Source organism: Poecilia reticulata, chromosome 9 (genome assembly GCF_904066995.2).
Source record: "Poecilia reticulata chromosome 9, P_reticulata-male-v2, whole genome shotgun sequence".
Lineage (NCBI taxonomy): Eukaryota > Metazoa > Chordata > Actinopteri > Cyprinodontiformes > Poeciliidae > Poecilia > Poecilia reticulata.
Window position 1 is genome coordinate 28786105 of NC_088838.1, and position 14783 is coordinate 28800887.

At 36.9% G+C, this 14783-nt stretch overlaps 1 protein-coding gene and 1 long non-coding RNA gene across 3 annotated transcripts in view; one reads left to right on the forward strand and one right to left on the reverse strand.

Annotated features, from left to right (window-relative positions):
* LOC108166588 (uncharacterized) overlaps nt 1-14783 on the forward strand; it is a 105116-nt gene that overhangs the window by 39473 nt on the left and 50860 nt on the right. The window lies entirely within an intron of this gene.
* Nucleotides 1-14783, reverse strand: part of rtn4r (reticulon 4 receptor) — a 55535-nt gene that overhangs the window by 34265 nt on the left and 6487 nt on the right. The window lies entirely within an intron of this gene.

The window sequence follows — 14783 nt, forward strand, 5'->3', positions numbered from 1 at the left end:
TTTTACTACAAGCAACACTAGTTCATAACTTTAAGACAGAGATCATATGTGAATATTTTTCATTAAAAAATAAATTTAGTAGCCCATTTTTGCCCATTAAGTGCAGCGAGGACATTCAGCTCCCCAGGCTAACTTATGAATAGGGCAGTCAAAGCAGCAGGTGTTGTGTTATTGCATCCATTTACTATCCTGGAGTTTTTTTGAATCCTTTTTTATTATTTTTTTTGCTTCTGGGGAATTATGGACCTTGTTCAGAAGCATTTTGTTGCTGGTGGGAATGCCGACTTTTTACACATGCCAGCATCTGACATGCTTTCTTTTATGGAGCTGTGTTTTGACATTTTCTGTCCAACCTCCAACCCTGCAGTTCAACACTGCTTTTCTTTTCTTTTCCCCAACGCAAGTCAAGTCAAATCTTTTTCACATTGCACTTATTTTAAAAATACCTCCTGAAGGCTTAGAGGTATACTTTGCAAGTTCAAAAAGCCAATGAATTTTAAAGGGAGCAATTTGTTCACTTCTGGCATATGACAACCCAAAACAAGTGGACCAAAGACAAATAAGCTTTTATGATTATATAGTCTGGTTATCTAAGTTATGCTTAAGACTGCATAATACTTTCAGAAAAGTCTATCCTTTACGTGTTTTATTTCGCCAATTTGCTTGATAAAGCAGAATACCTGATGCAAGGAACGGGAAAATTAGATACTGCTTGTTTTTTTAAGACAATCCTATATCTGATTTAATAAAATTAATATGTTTTTAAGACATAATAAGTAGGCACAACTGCAGAGTATAACAGAATGTATAGCTATCTCCCAGAGTCATTTGTTACAAATGATCTCACCCTCTTTCTAAAAGCTGATAGTCAACATCAGTCACATTCATCTGTTTTTATCAACTAATCTCATATAGATAACCCATCTGAGCAGCTCTTCCAATAGTCACTCCGGTACAATACGCAGCTAATGGCATAAATATAATAAAGGCACCATGTCATTTATCTTCTTAGTACTGTTATTTCTAAGTCAATTAGCCAAATCAATATGCTGGAAAAGTTATTACCCACGTTATATCACAGGAAAGTTAATTCTGTGCAGTTTGGTCGCCTTTATCAGGTTGACACCAAGGTAAAGGCAGCTGGATGAGAAATAAGGATGATCGATTGACACCACTGAAAGGTGACAACCTCAGCTTGAACAAGTGGGAAAATTGAGAAGGAAGTAGAGAAAGTGAAATCTAAACCTTGAGAAAAGATCACTATGCAAAGTAGCAGAAAAAAGACAGACCATAATGCAGAGAGTGGCATTAGTATGCATGCTTTTATTCCCTTTTTTAAACTGCCTTTCTCAGTTTCCTGGGTTCTCCGCTGCTGTCTGATCTTCAGCGCCATCACCAATCCCGCTAGATCATTTTCCAAGGTCTCTTTTCCCCTGTTTTATCTTAAACATGCCATGTCGGTGACAGCAATGTCGTACGGGGAAGAGGCAGCTGAAATGTTTCTTTGAGAAACTTATGAAACTGTGGTGACACTCGATCCTTTCCTGCTGCCTGGCAATACAGGGGATGTATACCTCACCAAGGGTTTGTGCTTGAAAGATAAGATTTGTTTTAAGATACAAACAGGGGCAAAAAGAAAATTTAAAAAAAAAAAAAAAAAAAACTTTCTAAGAAATGACAGGTTTTTGAAATGCATAAACATGCGCTGAGTGGCAGAGAGAAGGAGGATTTTTGTCTTGCAGTCATACTGTATGTTTTGCAGTTTGGTGCAGTTGATCCAGAATAAACTATTTCCTATCCCCTGCAGACTTAAACTAAAAAACGTCTGGAACAAGTATGAAAAAAGTATAGAAAAAGTAAGTGAAGAATTTTAAATTTAACCAGTGGAAAGAAAAAAAAAGTATTTGAAAAGAGTCAAGAAAGTGTAGGTGTTACATCCCCCCGAGCAAAATCTGTTGAAACGATGATTGTCCTTATTGTCTGAACAAGGTGCAGTAGTTGAAAGGTGAACAGCTGCCCACATGATCCATTTAGGCACACAATAATACTATAGCTAAAAATGTTCCAAATTTTCTTTGACTTGTGTTGAATAAAAAAAAAAATATATATAATTATTTTCCTACACACAAATGAAGTGGGTGTTCTGCAGTGGTGGGAGAGACCTTTGCAGATTTCTCAGGCATTCTGAACTTGTCCTTTTGTACTGTATGAAATGTCCTTGCCAGAATGAAAGCCAGTAAGATAGAACCAATTTCTGTGTTCATTCGGACTACATATCGACTTTTAGATGGAAAACATCAAAATACGATTTGTAGTTCTAAACACTTTAAGGAGATTCTTTACTTTATTTTATTTGAGCATACCAGGAAGTTCCTTGAGATAAAATGACCAAAAGGCATACCAATGTGCTTTTTTGTCAATGTGTTATTTATTTTGCTGTAATGTCCATGACGACTACTTCATGTAGGATAGGCGATGAGACTTGTAGTGGCTTTTAATTGCCAAAAGCTTGTTCACTGGAGTTCTTGTGCCACAAATGACGATTCATCTATTACAACCCGATTTTTCTTGTATAAACATAAGAGTTGTTTTGGCTTATTATCATAGAACCCAAGAAATGTCAGAATGGAGCAGTGGAAAATATGACCTGAATTATTTCAGTTTAATTATTTGTGCACACTCCTTTTTTTATTTTAGTTCTTTGTGTTTTGGGTTTATTTTGGTCACATTACATTTTAATTTGGGATGACATCCTTGGAATTAAAGGAAGATAAAAGAAAAACTGGTGCTCTGTTAAAATCTCTTTGAAGAAGGAGTCGATATGCCAGGAGAATGCCTTGGCCTTATTTCCCTTCCCTTTCCTGTCTTCCTGTATGCAGCACAGTAGATGAGAGATAACCGCATACTCAGCTTAACAGCAGCTTACCTAAGGTGGGGGAACTCTTAAAGCAATCTTGTTTCATCTTGCTTCTTGTGGCAGAAACTAGGCTTTGGTTTGTCTTTTTAATCGACATCTGGACAATTAATATTTATTTCTGTGTAATTTCTGCTTATCTGTGCATCCTACCCCGCAGAGAGAAACAGGCTGCACCTGTCTTGATGGATATTCAGAAATATAAATTAACATTACGGATCGTGTGATAAGCATATGTTTACGTAAAGAAGTGCAAACAAAACCCTTTATGCTTTTAGTCTGCAGCCTGTTAATGGCTGCTCCGAAATAACTACTTTTCTACCATAGTAGCTATTATGCAAGTCCTTCATGCATTTAACCTGCATAATCCTCCATTAAAGTGGCAGATTATGATAATGGAGAAAAGTACAAACAACTTGGAACATTGTAGGTCAAAACTGGATAGACAATTTCGTATGTTAATTTTGGTGATGTAACATGTCATTTCTCAACGGTTACATTAGACTGTGGTTCCAAAGCAACTTTCAGCAAAGGCGTTTTTATGTGCAGAGACACGTTCCTTCTAAAAGCAGCAGTAGAAGAACACATTTACTAACGCAGAAATCGCCTTTCATCTTTTATTTAATGAGAGATTTGCTTCTATCCCTACATTAGTTTCTTTTTTTCATATGAATTTAATGCATAGACTCAAACATTTACTCACTAATGAAGCTAAAAGCACATCGACTCATTAAATTCCATTGAAGGCAAAACATCTGAAGTTATTCTGTTTTCATATCGCCATTTAAAAGGTGAATCTCTAGCAACATGTCTGAGCCAAATAGTGGGAAGTCTGGAAGCAATCAGTCACAGTTTCGATGACACCCATATCAGCACTCTATGCCCAGGCCACCATCTTGACGAGTCACGAACAAGTCACACTGCGACTTTAATAAGCAGTTAATTACTCCTGTCTTGACCTGCCGCTAAAATGAGCCAATGTTTCTGTTATCTGTGCAAAACTGCATTAGCGTATGCACCCCTTCTCCCCCTTCCTTCCCTTAATGGCCCTAATTAGTTGTAAAAGGAGCTTATTCTCCATTTAAGTGGATGAGGAGTCGATACTGTAATACGGTCCCAATATGCTCGGCTCCAACTCTATCTCATTGAGAAGGTGGCACACAAGAGGATAGCTCTCACAGCAACAGCGGAGAGCCGATAAACCCACTCTGTGATAAAGAAGGAATTACATACAGGCAGCACTCACTCGCTGCTGATATGAGAAAAAAAAAACCCAAAACATAATTAGTTTGATGATTAACTGACAGAGGGATCATTACAGTAAGGCTGTTTCAGTGGCAGTTGCATAATGTGGAAAAAGTTTCCACTGGAGAAGATGAGGTATCAGCAGGGCCCATTATCAGGAGAGAAAAAAAAAGAGTCATCTTCTAGTCAATAGAAATGAAAACATACTTGAGATTACTGAAAGAGCTGGATGCAACTAAAGTAGAAACGGTTTGTTTTTTGCTGTTGAGTAGAAAAAACAAGAAACATAAAACAAATCGAAATAATTTCTTCTTTGACTTTTGCCAATAAGTAAGGAACTAGAAAAAATACACATACTTTTATAGAGAGCGATATCTATACAGATATAAAAATATAGACATACGACAGATAAGTTCTCTTCTGAAAGAAAAAATCTTTACAGTCTAGGATTTCAACAAAAATGCTGTAAGACATAGGGCATGGTAGTAGGTCCATAAGTATTAATACTTAATACTTTGGAGCCACATTGCAAACTGAAATCAAAATTTCAACTTCAATGCTATATTTTGGTACTATTGACAAAAATACAGAAAATGCAGCTTCCAAAAGAAAGCATAAGTTGGTTATGGCTAGAAATACTCAGAACCAGCTGTAATTCTTGTTTTCTTTCACACTATGTCCTTTTCCTCTGTCCTTAACATCTTCATCTTACTTTTGAAGTTTAAGGAAAGCAGAGTCAAGATAATGTGCTGACACTGTATGATAATAATAATAATACAAAAATAAAAAAAAACATTACCAATGTTGTGGTTTCTAGTCCAGAAAACCTGTGTGGGCATGTGCCAAGTGAGCCTTAATTTCATTGCCTTCAATACCCTCAGGGCAGCCAGTCGACATGTATGAACCAGAAGCAGACATTTTACAAAACACCTTTAAGACAGAAGGTGAAAATGGAGATGTGTTTTGCAAAATTTAAAAACATAAGAGTGATATTGTGGATATGATCAAACAAATCATTGACTTTGATCCCAAAACTCTATTTGCAAGTGAATGTAAGGTGGAAGGAAAGTAGAAAATCTCATAAAATATCCAGATGGGTGTAGAAAGGGCCTAAGTCGTGTCGCTTATTCCCATCTGTAATAAAGTTTCCAGTCTCCTGTCCAACTGAGGGGTTCGGTACCTCAAAAAGGTTAAGAACCACTGATTTAGAACAAACTTAGAATTGTGGAGTCTCACTTTAACCCAGAAAAGGAATTAGATCAGTCACTCTTTAGCTTATTTTATCAGAAACTGTAGAGTACTCATTATTTAGAAATGGAATTAGTTACTTAGCAACCCTGAACAGGAGCACTTAGTTTATATACTTTAGAACAACATTAGATTAGTTTTCTTTCCTCTTTTTTCTTTCCTTTGGTTGTTATTTTGTTTGTATTTCCTTTCAACTCATGTAAAGCACTTTGAATTGCTGAAAATGTGCTATATAAATAAAATTACCTTACCTTACCTTATAGAGAGCACTGATAGACAGTGCTCTCATAACAGAAATACCTAATGGCTGTTTATACTTTCTTATTCATGATGCTAAGGGTTCTGACTCAGCCTGTCTCCATTACAGAATAAAGTATGGATAGAACTGATGGGAATTGAAGTGAAACTCCAAATAAGTCCAAATACTTTCCCACCAAAGTGCTTCCATTAACAGCTCAACCAAGCATGTGATAGACATTTTCAGTTAAGACTAGCTAAAAGTGTTGCCTTTTTATTAATTGTTGCTACAAGATTCACTTTGCTATAGAACTTTTTATTCTTGCATGTCTATTTGTTCCCATATTGACAAGCACTGGTTGTGTGAATGCAATAAATTCAATTCAACTCAATTCAGTGTTATTTATATAGCGCCAATTCACAACAAATATCTTGAGGCATTGTATAAAAAAAATATTTCAATTCAATCATACATACATTCCAATTTATACTAATCAAACTGTATAATAAACTTGAATAATTATTCAAATTAGTCTGAAATGTTTCTATCTCGGGAAACCCAGCAGATTGGGTTTTCCTTAGGTAGACGGAAACCCAAACCTCTTATCAGATTAGATTAATGTCTAATCTGCTAATGGAAATTTAATAATATCTAATAGCAGTGTTCATTTTAATTTGATCAAGAGTCTAAAGGCTCTGTAAGCAATGTGGACATTTTCTTTTCTAAAATTACTGACCAGCAGTAGAGAGCAACTGACTCATTGGGGTTAACAGTAGAAAATGGAGTGAGGTTGAGACAAAAGAGCAACTTGTGGACAAATTGGCAAAGGTGTGGGTTGACCCAGATCCCCTTCTTCTTCACATCTTTCACATCATTACTTTAATGGAACAGAGAGGAATTAGTTCCTCTCATAACCGAGTTATGAAAACGGATGACACGCACATGGCCAACTCAATGCGAGTTGTTTATTGTTAGCAATTTTGTTGTTTGCTGCTGTGACACTAGAATTCCCCATAGTGTAGCTATCTATTTAATAACATTACTGTAAGGAACAAAATAACTCAAATTTACCAATCTTGGTATTAAATTTATAACAGGAAATAATGTTCTATAATTTGGGCCTTTATTCCTTCAGAAGCTTATGCTTATGCTGTAAAAAATTTTACATTTTAACATCCGTGGCATATTTTTCTTTTACTTCTAACAGCTTGTAGCAGATTACATCAAAGGCAAGGACATTACTGAACAATTGAGAAAAAAAAATCTTGACCAATAATAGAACAAAATAACTGGAACCTGGTATGAACTCCTGTTGTGTGATTCAAAATGTTTTTGTAAAGATCGTGTTTTTCAAGCACGCCAGTTCAAGTTATCAAGTGAGCAAAAGTGAAAGGCATATGTATCGAGACGTTGATAGAATGCCAAAGTATAAAAATCTGTTTTTGATGTACAATGTGTGCTTCTCCAATTTGTCCATGGATACTTTTCATCCTGGTAGTGAAATTCAAGGAAGCTTTTGATGGACATTGTTGCTCCATAACATTCAGTTAATGTTTCCCGCCATTACTGAAAGGGTGCCTTACTTATTGGAAGAGGTTTTTATGTGTAAACTAAAACCTGAATGTGTTACATGGCAATTTGTTACTAGGGAGACATGGGCACAACCTTTATTCAGAGACAATACTGATCACACAGATTTCTAAGATAGATTTTCTTCTTACCTGGGCGCCAAAGGATATAGAAGGTGTTTCTGTCGTGCTGTTTCTTTTATTTCAAAGTCTGTTTTGTTGTGATTGTAGCCCCTTCCAAGTGAAATCAGATTGAGGTTTTCCACTCTGATTTGTCATGATTCAGAAACAGTAAATAGGATTCAGGGGGCTTTGCGGAGTCACAAATGTCATTAACCTGGAGGAGAATTCAAAGCAATTTCCGGTTTGTTTCACCAGACTAAATTGTAGGAGAGTAACATGAACCTTTCAACCCTACTAAAAATATAGTTCACCTGCTAAGCCTCGTGTAAGCAAGCAAACAACAGCAGATTTAGGCAGTCACTTTCCTTCTACTTTTATATATATGTACTTGGATGTTAGGTTGGCACTTCTGAAATATGTGTGTGAGTGCAGACAGAACGGGGCTGAAGACTGTCCTGTCTCATATTTCACGGTTTCAATAGACGCTTGTTCTTGTAATGCCTTTTAAATGCCAGGTGGGAAATACTTAACGGTTAGGCACAAACTCAATATGCTAATGCCTTTTAGCATGGCTGCAGAACAGAAGAAAACATAACCTGTCAATTACCCGTATTACAATTGCTAAACCACATGAAATCTCCACGATACAAATGAGCTTAAATGCAAGCTGCGAGTTGTGTTGTTAATTACAAAATAATGTCAGAAAAATTAACCTTTTCTGACTTATTGGGATCGAGTTGAATTGCATTAAGTTTAAAGAGGCATATGCCAGTTGTAACTTCATCAAGTGCTTAATTAAAGTGCCAGGTGGAAATTTCTGGCTTTGATTTTTGCTAACAGAGGAAATGCTGATCTGTCAACACTCATTACCCAAACAAATGGAAGAGGGTGCACTTTAAAAGACAGATGCAAAATGGAAAAACAGCAAAGCAGTGACTAAAAATACCGACTAGATCAAAAAGTATTGATATTACAGCCAATTTCATTCCTTGTTGGCAATTTTTACTTCCACAAGAATCTGCTGGTCGAGGACCTAAGACGGCACAGTGGGACCGAATTGACTTCAGACTACTTTGTTTGTCATACAGATATCATTGAGACCCCCTCAGCATAATTTGTTTACAGCTCAGAAACGGAGAGTTGGCAGAGCTCATTTCTCTCTCTGGGATAATTGCTGTGATGATGGGCTTTGCTGAAAACATGAGCAGGCATGAGAACAAGCATGTGAAATATGCAGGAGTGGGAAAAAAATGTTTACTCCTGCAGACCTCAAGACATGGGGGCGTGAAGACAAAGTCAAACCAATGTACTTCAGTTTGTCATTCTTCTGTGCTTCATCAGATATCACTTCTTGTCATCATTCCACTTACGATTCACTTTAGAACTACTGTTTGTTACGTTTAAGTCATGCAATCAGTTTTTAAACACTATAGCTTATTTTTCCTTAAAGTACACACTATTTTGGTTTTTGACTGTCTCAAACTTTGTAGTCTCTTGTTCTGGTATCTCTGGAAATGTGGAATTAAACCACTTACACACAATAAAATTTCAGGGTATTACAATCTCAAAATGTTATTGGAAATCTGGCTTTCAGGGGAAAAATGCAGCAATCCAGGAAAAACCAACCAGATGACAAATTGTATCAGCATGGAATTGATTTTCAGCAAGGTTCAGAAGAACAGCTGTAATGGAGTTTAAGTGTGTAAGAGCTATGGTTTTTGGCCAACTCAAAAAGCAGTCACGCTTATACAGAAATGTCATCTGCAGAGGGAGATTTGTTGCATGTCACAGAAACAGAGAAATCATTGTGGTTTTATGAGGGTGCAGGTGTAGAAAAAAATAAAAAAGGGGTGAGGGGTAAACGAATAACCAAAAATGAAAACTGAGTGGCATAATCTTTAGCTAGAACTAGCAAAAGTTTCCTCTGATTTTTAAATGGTAGACAGACAAAAATGTGAAAAGTTTGGTTAGGACAAATTGTCAGTTTTAAAAATAAATGACAATCAGTTCTGAAATCTTATGGGTCACATCACTGCTATAAGTGGAACACAATCAAATTTCTACTGTGCAATACTGATGAAATATAGTATTTTACATAACAGCGCTTTAAAGGGGCTGAGTTTTCAAGTTTGTATTGCATACTGAATTCCTCCAATTATGATGCAGAAACATATGAATGAGGAACATGTGTGAAACAGTCCAACTTTTTGACTGTCTCAAACAGTCAAGCACAAAAAGAAAAAGGGGAAAACTAACTCATTATAGACAATTTTCTAATTTCATCTACTGATGATGTAACAATCTTGGACGGAACTCGAGTTCACATAATCCTGAAGCCATGCATAACATATGGTCGATGTGAAACCCATTGTGGGCTAAGTGGCTAAAGTCCATGCTCGCCTCTTTCCTGCCAGCCTCCAGATCCGTAATAAATCCCCTCACATTACCCTCCCTCTATCTTTCCATCCCTCCCCACTGCCTCCCCTGAGCCCAGCAGATTACAGATATCATTATAATGGACGTCCTGGCAGGCTAGTTGTGGTCACATTTAATTTGCCATGGCCTGATATCTACACAAGATAATCAGCATTTACACCTGAGAGTGATGACAGAAACAGCAACAAGGTGTTCTAGGGTGAAACGGTAATAGAATTATAAAAAGAAGATTGATCAACACAGTGTAAGCTGAGCAGGAGAAAGCAACAGTAAGAGAGCAATATACAGAATATGGAAGAATATGCATTTAGCACACAGTCCACAGGGACAGAGGAGAGCAAAGATGAGGCAGGGTTGTCAGATTTGCATTTAAATAAGAATAGCCTACTTTGAGCCCCCAGATGACTGTGAGCAAAACCTGATTCACCTGGACGCAAGACTTACACACCAGCTTAAAAGCAACTCTTTTCCTTTGTGGAAGTTTTGCTTTGTGGGGGCTGGCCTGTCAATTACATGTAGATAAACCTAAGTGTTCTTGCAAAGTGAAGGTTATAGGCTGTTCTTACTATGAGACAAGTGGGATTTCCTCTGATTCCACTGTTATGCTTCCAAGTATGTTTAGAGTGTCTTACTTCCCTCTTGCTGTCGTAGGATTTTGTCTTTCCTGCTTTACAAATCCTTTGCTCCCACCTGCAACTCACCTCATTCATTGGTGTATGAACAAAAGGTATCACCTGATGGAAATTTTCAAATCTAGTATACAGCTGTCAACATTAACCCCTTAATGCATATACTATTATATTACAGAATACAGATGAATTGCGTTTTCTGTTTTGAGCTAACAGCCTCTGTCCCATGAAGTCACAACAGCACATTACACGGTCTTGTACTGTGTTCAACATTGCAGAGTCGCAAACACAAGATGCTCATGGTTCCTTTGCCACATGTCGTTCCCCGATTTTCCCTGCCCCCTTTCTGTCAGATTACACATTATTTTGGCCACTGTGCCAAAAGATTTTAAAAAAGAAAAGAAAAAAACAGCGATGGATATTTGGATCAAACCAAAGTAGTATGTAGCAGACTTATTGCAATGGTGACTTATTCTTCTACAAAAGCACAATCAGTTTATAGTTAACTTTCTAAAATACTTTTGAAACAAAATGACTTCTTTTAAATCTCCCTGAATATGAAAACCTGAAAAAACAAAAAAAGGTGTCTGAGTTTTATGTTTTGTTTTGCAGAATTTATGAAAGTACTTTAAAACCAAAGACACATTTATACACAATCGTTTGAGCACAAGGCTACAAAATGGGTTGTTTACAGGTACAAAGGATGGGCCAAAGTTATGACGCATAGGTATGAAATGAAGCATAAATAAGTAAACAGGCAAACTGAGATGGAGTCATTTATACCTTTGTATTAAGCCACAGACATACATCTTAAAATGCACTTATAATTTTGATGGCTATTAAAAATTTAAACTCACATGTAAAAGGCATTTTTCTTTCCATCTCTTGGTATTTATCCTGGCTTCACTCTGACGCTGCTCACATCCTGGATCAGTGAGCTACTTCATCTGAATGGCAGTGCTGCCCGCATGAGGGAGAGCCAAGACGGGTTGACTTATAAGGCTGACAATGTATCCATTCACACATCTAATTTAAGAGCAGCTTCTGCTCTGCCTAATTAACAATTTACTAGGCCATCAGTCACTTCCCACTGTGGTATAATCAGCATCACTGGTGTTCAAGTAGCTATTTGTACACCTCCATATTTGCAACAAGATTGGAAATGACATTCAACTTTTAAGGATGCACAAATAGAAAAGAGGCCATTGGTTCAAGGATTGTCAGAGAACAACCATGAAAGAACAGACTGAACTGAAAGATGTTCCCTCCGCTACAGAATTAGATGAAGTGCGTTTGACAAATTAACCCTCTCTCTTTGTGCACGTTAGGAGCTCACACCACATAATGTCTTTGCCCTAACAGAATCCTTTGCAGAAGCACATTCACTTTTATCTTTGAATTTGTGGTTTATTTAATTTATGTCTCAGTATTGTCAGGCCATTTTTAATATATTTACTGTTTGGGGTAAAGCCACTAAAGGCTTTGAAGGTTTATGATCCAGGGGATTTTATGAAAATAAAAATACATACCCCCAAGTGAGTCCACTTGCGTCATCCTGAAATTGCATTCATTGCGCTAACTCATCTAGTTGGCCCTATTTAACAGCTAACATTTATTTTCCTTTTTATCATGGTAAGAAACAAGTTGAGAGTGTATCTGTGTGTTTGTGTTCTGGTGGGGATGGGGGTGCAGCATGTTCTCAGTAGGTTGTCTCTCCAAATTTTCTAACAGCACAATAATAACCCACAGAGAGGATTAAGGACTGGCAATCTGGGGGAATAGCATATTCCGTTTCGACTGCTTTACATTTCACCCCTCAGCTTCCTGTGTATAAACAAATGGAATTCCGCTTGTTTATCCACTTAGTTCCTCTGTCTTGCTGATTAGCGGTGTAGGGCTGGAAGAATGGGATAGCCTAGAGTAGTGGGTTCCAAGGATATCTGGGGCCAGCATGCATCTGTGTATCTGTGCGTGTGTGTGTGTGTGTTGCTGAGGATATGCATGTGTATGTGTGATTGTGCGGTATAAGTGCTACTTCAAGGGTGCGGCCAATTAAAGAAGCTCCCAAAGCAGTGTGCTCATCAGGATGCAGTGAACATAGCTGATCCACTCCTGGATAGCTTGCAGCAGTCTGTCACTGGAACTGAGGCTTTAATACCCCCCTAGCTTTGCAGCACATAGGATCGACATCCTTATCCTATAAACGCTGAAAAATCCATAGGGAGATGGACACAATCTGACATAAATGTTTGCAAAAAAGCTTTCTTGCATGGTCTGGTTATGCTATACAACAGCACAGATTTTAGGTAAATTAAAACGTGTTGCTGATCCGGTGTTCTATAAAAAGAGCTTCTATTTTTAAGTAGTGTAAAAATGGGAAAACAACAGAGCGCTTATTTCTGCACCTTCCCAAGTCCATATGCAGGATGAAAGCAAAAGTTGTAAACCCGGGGTTTCCAAAATCGGTCCTCAAGGGCTGGTCTCCAGCATACTGGTTCAATGCACTTGGATAAATGATGACTTGTTGGCAGATCTCTTGTAAACATCTGTATATTGAGGAGTTAGTAACCATCATCAGGGAGAGAATCAAATCATGCAGGATACCGACCCTGACGTGTTATGCCCCTGTTGTAATCGTGTGGCTTATTTTCTTATTAGACATATTAAAACTTAAAATGTCAACACTTCTATGAGGATTACAAAGCAATTACACTTTGGATAGATGTTTGCATGCAAGAAAAGAAGGAGGTAGTGATTTTTTTTTTATGGGGAGCTATAAATACTGCATTACATCATTTTTTAATTATTTGTTTGTACAGTGGATTGTGTTCGTAAATTTCCTGCACATTAAAATTCTATTTCACCTTGGAAACGTTATTTTAATTAAAAACCATGAAAAATTACCCCGTTAACTGTCTTAATTGTATCTCATTGAACAAAGCCACTGAGAAAGATATTGCTGTGACTAACTATACGTACTTTTTATCCATTCTGTTACTCTTTAACTGTCTTTACTTTGTACACAGAGTGATTGATGGAGTTACTGCTGCAATTACTTTTATGAACTCAGACTTTCTGTGTTCCTGGACTAGTGTTTTTTTGTTTGTGTGTGTGTTTGCTTTTTCTCAACAATCACTTTAAGTGTTTGCTTTCAGGACAGAAAGCAAACACATTAAATGATAGTTGGTTAATCCAACAATCCCTGAAATTTCCTCAGTTTTCTTCCTAACGACTGACTTTTCTATAACGACTCACAATCCCAAAGGTCTTTGGGATAGTACTTGAATGTTTACCAATTTCTAGTCAATTTTGCAAGCTTGTTTGTTTAGTACTGAGATTTTAGTTGCTTATAGTTAGTTCCCAGTAATACACACACTGCATGCTGTTTAATACCAGGAAATCACAAACTTAGCTTTGCCATGTTTCAGCCAAAATGATATCAACATCATGTCTAATGTCTGCTTTTAAAGACGCTGGGCGAAAGAGATAATGGCAAATGTAAATAACTATGATTAGCAGATGATCATCAGCTGAGAGGTAACAACCAAAGAAGTTGTAAATACATGCAGAAATCACCTGATGCAGGATATCAAGGATGCTTCCTCTTTTAGTTGATCCATCTAAAATAAGGTATGTGTGCTGGAATGAAGGTGCAAACCCACAGATTTATACCTTTAGTAATGCGCCATCTTCTTGATTATCCATTGACTAAACAAAAGAAATTGGGGAAAAAATATTTGTAGTGGATTCTGCCTGACAAAGTGTCCACAGTTATAATTGTTTTTGCTTCTTTCCAATATTTATGAAAAACTTGAGCTTAGACACCTCTCTTCAGTTGAACTTAAATTGTTTAACAAAAAATAATCCTCTTAAATATGGTCAGGACCAAGGGACGAGCTGAAGATAAATAAGAAAGCAGGAAATGTCCCTAATTTAGGGATATTTTGTAAGTAAACTATATTAGTGAAACTGTTTTTTTTTTTGTTTGTTTGATTTTTTTTTTTTAAGTCAAAATTTGTCATTTTGGGATGAAGATGTAACGAAGTGAGAGTCAGACTTTCTCAGAAATCTAAAATTAATGGAGTAAATGAATCACTGCGTGCTCCTTTAGTTATGATTGTTACATTATATATGTTATGGACTGCTAAGTAAAATTTGATATGTGGAATGGTTGGGGGATTTTAGTTTCAGCAATCTCAGTCCCTTCGTGCAAAAAAAATGAATAAAAATACTGCCATATTTGTAGCTCAATGTGTGCATGTAATAACTAAATCTTCTTATTTGGATTTAACAACTCCCTGCAGATAATTTTATTTCAACCAGCAGTTCATTACATAAACTCAACATTTTAGACATTAACGGGATTAAAACTTTTTACAGAC